Source organism: Bos indicus, chromosome 5 (genome assembly GCF_029378745.1).
Source record: "Bos indicus isolate NIAB-ARS_2022 breed Sahiwal x Tharparkar chromosome 5, NIAB-ARS_B.indTharparkar_mat_pri_1.0, whole genome shotgun sequence".
Classification (NCBI taxonomy): domain Eukaryota; kingdom Metazoa; phylum Chordata; class Mammalia; order Artiodactyla; family Bovidae; genus Bos; species Bos indicus.
Window position 1 is genome coordinate 118074964 of NC_091764.1, and position 7105 is coordinate 118082068.

A 7105-nucleotide genomic window follows, 5' to 3' on the forward strand; every position below is an offset into this window, starting at 1 on the left:
CAGAGTGTGTGCTCAGTCGCTCCAATCATGTCTGACTCTTTCTGACCCCGTGGACTGTAGCCCACCAGGCTCCTCTGTCCATGGGATTCTCCAGGCAAGAGTACTGGAGTGGGTTGCCATTTCCTCTTCCAGGGGATCTTCCCAACCCAGGGACCAAACCCTCGTCTCCTGTGTTTCTGAATTGGCAGGCAGATTCTTCATCACTGAGCCACCTGGGAAGCCCCAAGCCAGGAAGGAGACTAATTAAATACCAGTGTTGTTGGGAACGCTCCAAGGAGCTTCTGATTTTAAGTATTTTTCGGGTCTTTTCAGACCTCTCTGAGTGGCACTAAAATGAATACGTTGCCGAGAGAGCGCCGAGCTGTTGGTTTCTGCACTCCGCCAAAGATGCCTTGTTAGCGGGCTTTTAAATAGCTCCCTCAGAACTGCCAGCAGCTGCGCGTCTGGAATGGGTGACCTCGGGAAGAATCGCAGGCCTCTCCAAATTTCTGGACAGAGCGGGCTTGGGGGTGGGGGTGCAGGCAGGTGATGTCAGCCCCCGTTTCCGTATGTTTGTTTATGGATGTCCAGGGAGGATGTGGGTTTGCATGCAACAGGGTAGAAAAAAAGGCCATAAATAAGGCTCTTTTATGGCGCAAGCCTTTGATCAATCAGACTGTAACACAGATGGAATATGGCTTGGCCCCCACTAATGCAAACATATGGACTTGCTCACTGCCAGCCTGCATTTCCGGGAGAATATTTAATAGTTTAGAGGAGGCATATTGCTTTCCTACGACTTGTCTTGGGAACACCGTTCTGCGGAGACGCAAAGCGCTGATTTCTTTTCACTTTTCTGTCTCACCATACTTGTGGCCTCGAGAGAGGGTGTCTCCCAGCTGGCCGTGGGGAGCAGGACCTGGGGGACGAACGCCGCCCTCAACTCCCCTGGCTGGGCCCGCCCTTGCCCCCATGCGTCGAGCCTCCTATGGAGGGAGAGTGGACACGAGCATCCCCAAGGGGCTGAGCCCAGGGCAAGGGCACTCTGTGTGGCGACCACACTGCCCTGACCCTGAGACAAGGGGTCTGGGGGACCTGCCCCTGCTGAGCAGTGGTTTTCAACGTGTGATGTACAGAGCCCCTTGGTTGCCATGGAGACAGTGTGGAGGTGAGGTGGGAAGATGGCAGGCAGGGGTCTGTCTGGTTACCATTGTCTTCCCGGCACATACCATGATGTCTTTCCCTTGGCAGCTGCTCAGTCTGAGATAAAGGTCTAGCATTTAAATATCTTAAAGACAATTTTTTACAAGATTTTATGTTCACAGCAACATTGGGGGCCACGAACAGGGATTTTCCACGTACCCCCTGCCCCCCCACCAACATCTCCCAGAGGAGATGGTTCATTCATTACAATTAGTGAACCTGCATTGACACGTCATCACCTCCCAAAGTCCAGGGTTTAAATTAGGTTCCCAGGCACCCATCCTTGTAATATCATAAAGAGCATTTTTTACTGCCCTGAAAACCCTCTGTGCACCATCTGTTTATTTCTCCATCCCAACCCCTGGTCACCACTGAGGTTTCACTGTCTCCATTGTTTTATTTTTTCAGAATGTCATCAAGTTGAAGTTGTACAGAACGTAGCATTAAACATATATTTTTAAACTGAAAACTCTTTGCTTTACAATCCTGTGCTGGTTCCGGCCATAAGGTGTTGACTTCTTACAATACACATTTAGATTTCCTTCGTGTGTTTTCGTAACTTGATAGCTCATTCCTTTTTTTGTGCTGAGCAATATCTCATTGCCTGGATGGACCACAGTTTATTCATTCATCTAGTAAATGGCATCTTGGTTGCTTCCAAGTTTTGGCAACTATGAATAACACTGCTATAAACATTTGTGTGTGGGCTTTTATGTGCATGTAAGTTTCCAGTTTCTTTGGGTAAATACCAAAGAGCATGATGCTAGACTGTGTGGTAAGAGTAAGCAAAACTGTCTTCCAGGGTGGCTGCTCCCTTCTGCGTCTCCACCAGCGTGAGTGAGAGTTCCTGTTTCTCCCCATCCTCACCAACATTTGGTGATGTCAGTGTTCTGGATTTTGGCCATTCTAATAGGTGTGCAGAGACATTAATATTAAAAAGCAGAGACATTACTTTGCCAACAATGGTCCGTCTAGTCAAAGCCATGGTTTTTCCAGTAGCCATGCATGGATGTGAGAGTTGGACTATAAAGAAAGCTGAGCACCGAAGAACTGATGCTTTTGAAGTGCAGTTTGGAGAAGACTCTTGAGAGTCCCTTGGACTGCAAGGAGATCCAACCAGTCCATCCTAAAGGAAATCAGTCCTGAGTATTCATTGGAAGGACTGATGCTGAAGCTGAAACTCCAATACTTTGGCCACCTGATGCAAAGAGCTGACTCATTTGAAAAGACCCTGATGCTGGGAAAGATAGAAAGAGGTGGAGAAGGGGGCGGCAGAGGATGAGATGATGAGATGGTTGAATGCCATCACTGACTCGACGGACATGAGTTTGAGTAAACTCCTGGAGCTGGCAGTGGGCAAGGAGGCCTGTCGTGCTGCAGTCCATAGGGTCACAAAGAGTCGAATACAACTGAGCGACTGAACTGAACTGAATAGGTGTGCAACAATAACATTGCCTAAATTGCATTTCCCTGATGACACAGGATGTAGACATCTTTCCACATACTTATTGGCCATCTTCCTTGGTGAGGTATCTGGAAAGATCTTTGGTCTATTTTAAAATCTGGTTGTTTTCTTATTATTGAGTTTTAAGAGTTCTTTACATATTTTGGATAACAGACCTTTATCAGATATTAAGTCTTTTACAAGTATTTCCTCCCGGTCTGTGTCTGATCTTCTCCTTCTCTTGACGTTGTCTTTTGCAGAGCAGAAATTTTCAGTTTTAATGAAGTTCAGTTGCCAATTATTTCCCTCATGAACCATGTTTTCGGTGTGGTATCTAAAGAATTATTGTCACACCCAAGGTCATGTAGGTTTTCTATGTTATCTTCTAGGAGTTTTGCATTTTCCTTTAGGTCCATGGTCCATTTTGAGTTAATTTTAAGTGTAGAGTCTGCGCTAGAGTCTTTCTGTTTTTGCACTCGGAAGCCCGGTTGTTCCAGCACGATCTTTAAGAAGCGGCTCCATCATGGTGCCTTTGCTCCTCTGTCACAGCTCGGTTGACTGCATTTATTTGGGTCTATGTCTGGGCTCTGTTTTGTTCCATTGACCTCTTTGTGTGTTCTTCCACCAACCCCACAGTCTCGACAACTGAAGCTTTTTAGGAAGCCCTGAAGCCAGGCCCTGCCAGCTCTCCGACTTTGTTCTTCTCTTTCCGTATTGTGTTGAGGGAGTCTATTCTGTGTCTTTGGGAATTACGTCTGCAGTTACCCTACTTCCTTATTTTGGGGAAGATACTGGGATCACATCTTTATTCCCTTTTATTTTTTTCATATGGTGAGACTTTTCCATGTCATCACATATTATTGCTCAAAACCAGCGTTTTCAGTTGGGTAAACTTGACCCTTTAGAGTGGAGATGTGTGCACGGCTTACTCTTTCTAGATTGCTGGTCATGTGTGGGCTGCATTTTCTGGACTGGGGAAGGAGGCCTCTCATTCCGGAGCAAAGCTGCAAGGAAAGGTACAGATTTGCTTTCCTGGGACAATCAGCCGTCTCTGGGGCGGGGCTCTGCTCTTGGCCACACCCACTGGAGTGAATGAGGAGAGGAAGGAAGTGCTTTCTGTCCCCAGAAGAGGAGGGCTGGTCCTGCCCGGAGGAAGGGAGACTGCGAGGCAGGCAGCAGAACAGACACCTGCTCTGGGTGAGTCACCCGACCTCAGTTCTGGAAAGGAGCGGGCTGGTCCTCGGCAGATAGCTCACAGCAGCGCTTCCAGGGAGAGAGGGCGGCCCTTGGGCAGGGAGGCACACACAGCTGTGGGGAACCGGCACGTCTGGGTTGTGAATGCAGACAGGCAAGCCTGGGGGAGGGGCAGAGAGTCTGGACAGGTGCCCAAGAGGCCTGCAGCCTGCGTGCAGGGGCCTGAGTCTTATCACACAAGTGGTTCGGTGTGGACAATGCCTCAGGAGCCCTGGTTAAGGAATGTCCCTTCTCTCTAAAGTTCCTGCAAACACCCGCAGCCATGCTTCGAAGCTGTTCAGTCATCTGGGGCCACAGTGCTGGCTCTAGAATACAGACCCAGCCATCCTCCCCAGATGCTTTCTCCTTCTCTAGAACTTTATCCTTCAGACATGTGTCTGGACGGTGCCCACAAGACTCGACTGTGCACTCAAGCTCCTGGTGCCTGGAGAGGTGGCCTTTACCACTTAGCAGATCTGGTTCTGGCAACATGTGACAAGACCAGTGTGAGACTCAAGACAAGTTCTCTTTTTAAAGCAAAGATCCTTACCGTTTGACTGGGAACACGCTCCCATCTTTTAGGATGAATCACTGCTGATGGTCAAGAGAACAAGCTGTGGGCTTTTACTGCTCTTCACAGGTGCCCCCTATCCTTCAGGTCTCTGTGTCCTAGTCGGCGTGGGAACTCTGCGTTACGGGCCTCATTAACCCACGGTAAGGACGCGGCCTAAGCATAACGTGATGCAGCAGCTGGAGTCGGCTCTAATGACCGTGGAGGAGCTGCAAACCAAGCGTCACTGATTCTTTGCAGCTAAGAAAGACGGCAGGTGAGGGGAGTGAGGCTCATGGCTTCAGGCTGCATTAGAGCTGGGATGCTGGGGTGTAGATCCAGCAGCAGTTGCAACAGCTGGGCTTCGGGTCTGGATCTTGGATCGGTCACATAAGGTCCAATCAACTGATGCCCTCGGGGTTGTGGCCGAGCCCCTGTCCACTAGGATGTAACCTCCCCGAGAGTGGAGACCCTTGCCAACTCGTGTCTGGACATGGGGCCACCAGAAGGGTTTAAATCACTACTGTGTCCAGGAAACAGGCAGAGGGGTGGAGGCAGCTGGGGTGAATGGGAGGGGTGGGGAGAGAGCCAAGCGTGAGCTCCAGGTGTGAGGTTCCCCAGTGTCCTCCACCTCCAGCTGGGCGCCCCACAGCTCAGTTCAATCCTCACAGAGACGCCTGGGGTCAGCACAGGCCCCCCCCGGGCAAGGGCTCCCTTCCACCAGCCTTGTTCCCTCCAGATTACAGCTGCACGTCTAGGGAACCCTGCACTTCTGACAAGCAGCTATAAATGTGGGAGTTACCGTGAGACCCCCTTGCTGTCATTTAGTCGATCAGTCATGTCCAATTCTTTGCAACCCCATGGGCTGTAGCCCGCCAGGCTCCTCTGTCCTCGGGATTTCCTAGGCAAGAACACTGGAGTGGGTGGGTAGCCATTTCCTTCTCTGGGAGATCTTCCTGACCCAAGGATCGAAACTGCGTCTCCTGCAAGTCTCTTGCGTGGCAGGCAGATTCTTTACCACTGAGCCACCAGGGGAGCTGCCTTAGGTACAATAATTTGCTAGCCCAACCCAGAGAATTCAGAAAAACACTTCACTTGTGTTTACCAGGGAAGGGTCCGGCCTGGTGTGGGACGCGGGCGGGCAGCCTGAGAGATGGAGGGACAGCCAGCCCTCGTCCTGCTCTTAGGAAACACCGCTGACCACACACTGGCGGGGCCCTCCCCTGCAGCCCCGTCACCGCCCGCGGAGGCTCCAGGCTGCGGGCACTGAGGGAGGCTGAGCGCCCTGCTGGGGCAGATGGGGCTGGGTGTGTTGATTTGACCTCGCAAGCTGCAGTGATTGCCCCGAAACGTGGTCTCCTCTTTCTGACATAAACACAAGCTGTTTCCCCAGAAGCTCTGCCACCAACAGACACCAGGCGTCCCCACCAAGACCGCACACTTGGAACACTGCCGAATCCTGTGCGCCTTCCCGGCGATTCCTGGAAACTCAGCTCGGAGGCGGGACTTCTGGGGGACCCTGCCACCCCTGACTCTGCCCCCACAGGCCTCCCTCCCTGCCCCTCTAGCTGCAGCCCCTCAGGACTGCAGGCGACACCCCTCTGCCTCCCTGCAGAATCCACACTGTCGGGTCGAACCAGACTGAGCATCTCCCAGCCCAGGCTCCCCGGGGCACCCAGCCCTGCCCCTGACACACGTCCTAAGAGCCAAGCACTTTCCATGTGCCCTCAACAAAGAGAGTACAGAAGCTCGGAGAGGTCAGGTTACTGCCCGAAGATCACCCAGCTAGAAGGTAGTGGAGAAAAGGTACAACCAAGAGTCTCTGATTTCTCAGCTCATTCGTGTTTGTTCTCAGTGTGAGTCAAAGGGGGCTTCCACCCAAGGTCTTTCCTTACTGAAGATGCTTCCAGATCTTTCCAAGGAGAGCTCAGTGCATACGCATTTCTCTTCCCTTCTCTCTGTGCAGTGTGATCCATTTTCCTCATTATGTCTTAGCCTATTAATAACCACCCATTTGTCTTAATTCAATAAAAAGATGATTGATCGTATTTGCAACGGTTTCATCGAACTTGTGAAAGTGATGGATGGGGCCCTGCTGTAAGAGGTGTCGAGAAGAGCCACGTCCTTGTGCTTGGAAGCGGTTCTCTGTCTCACTGAGCATTTTGAGACAGAAATTTCAAAATACATATATATATGTTCAGTGTTGTCAGGAATCAAAAGCAAAGCGGAATTTTTACCTTGACATCTGGGTTCTGAATCTTCGGGCCTGGGGTTCCAGGGAGGGAGCTTTAGTTACTTTTTAAAATTCACTCATTGGCTAGAAAACCACTCGCTTGTGTGTTTATAGGAAGAGCACTGAGGCAGCTTCTGTCTGCAGGGAGGGAGAGGGGACACTTGGAGGTGCTGTGTGAAGCCAGACCCACCCCGAGTCCAGACAGGGCCTCTCCTGTCCACCGTAAGGGCTGGTCACGCCGGTGTCTGTTTGAGTGGCGAGTTCTCCCTAATCTAACATGAACTCAACACTCCTAAGCTCGCAGCCATTCTAACTCCACTGACCAAGGCCCAGCTTGCCAGCCGGGCCGTCCTGACCTGACTTCACAGCAGCTCACACAGCCGCGCCTTTCAGCCTATGCCCTCTGCCCCATGGGACCTGAAAGTGCCTCCTTTCAGGACCTTCCGGGCCACTGTCCACGAGT

At 51.2% G+C, this 7105-nt stretch overlaps 1 long non-coding RNA gene across 1 annotated transcript; it reads left to right on the plus strand.

The window, feature by feature from the left end:
- The first annotated feature begins 3726 nt into the window (after nucleotides 1–3726).
- LOC109558860 (uncharacterized) lies at nucleotides 3727–6457 on the plus strand. The gene is made up of 3 exons (XR_011566496.1): nucleotides 3727–3823; nucleotides 4500–4686; nucleotides 5518–6457. It is a non-coding gene; the product is annotated as an uncharacterized lncRNA (long non-coding RNA).
- Nucleotides 6458–7105: the final 648 nt, after the last annotated feature.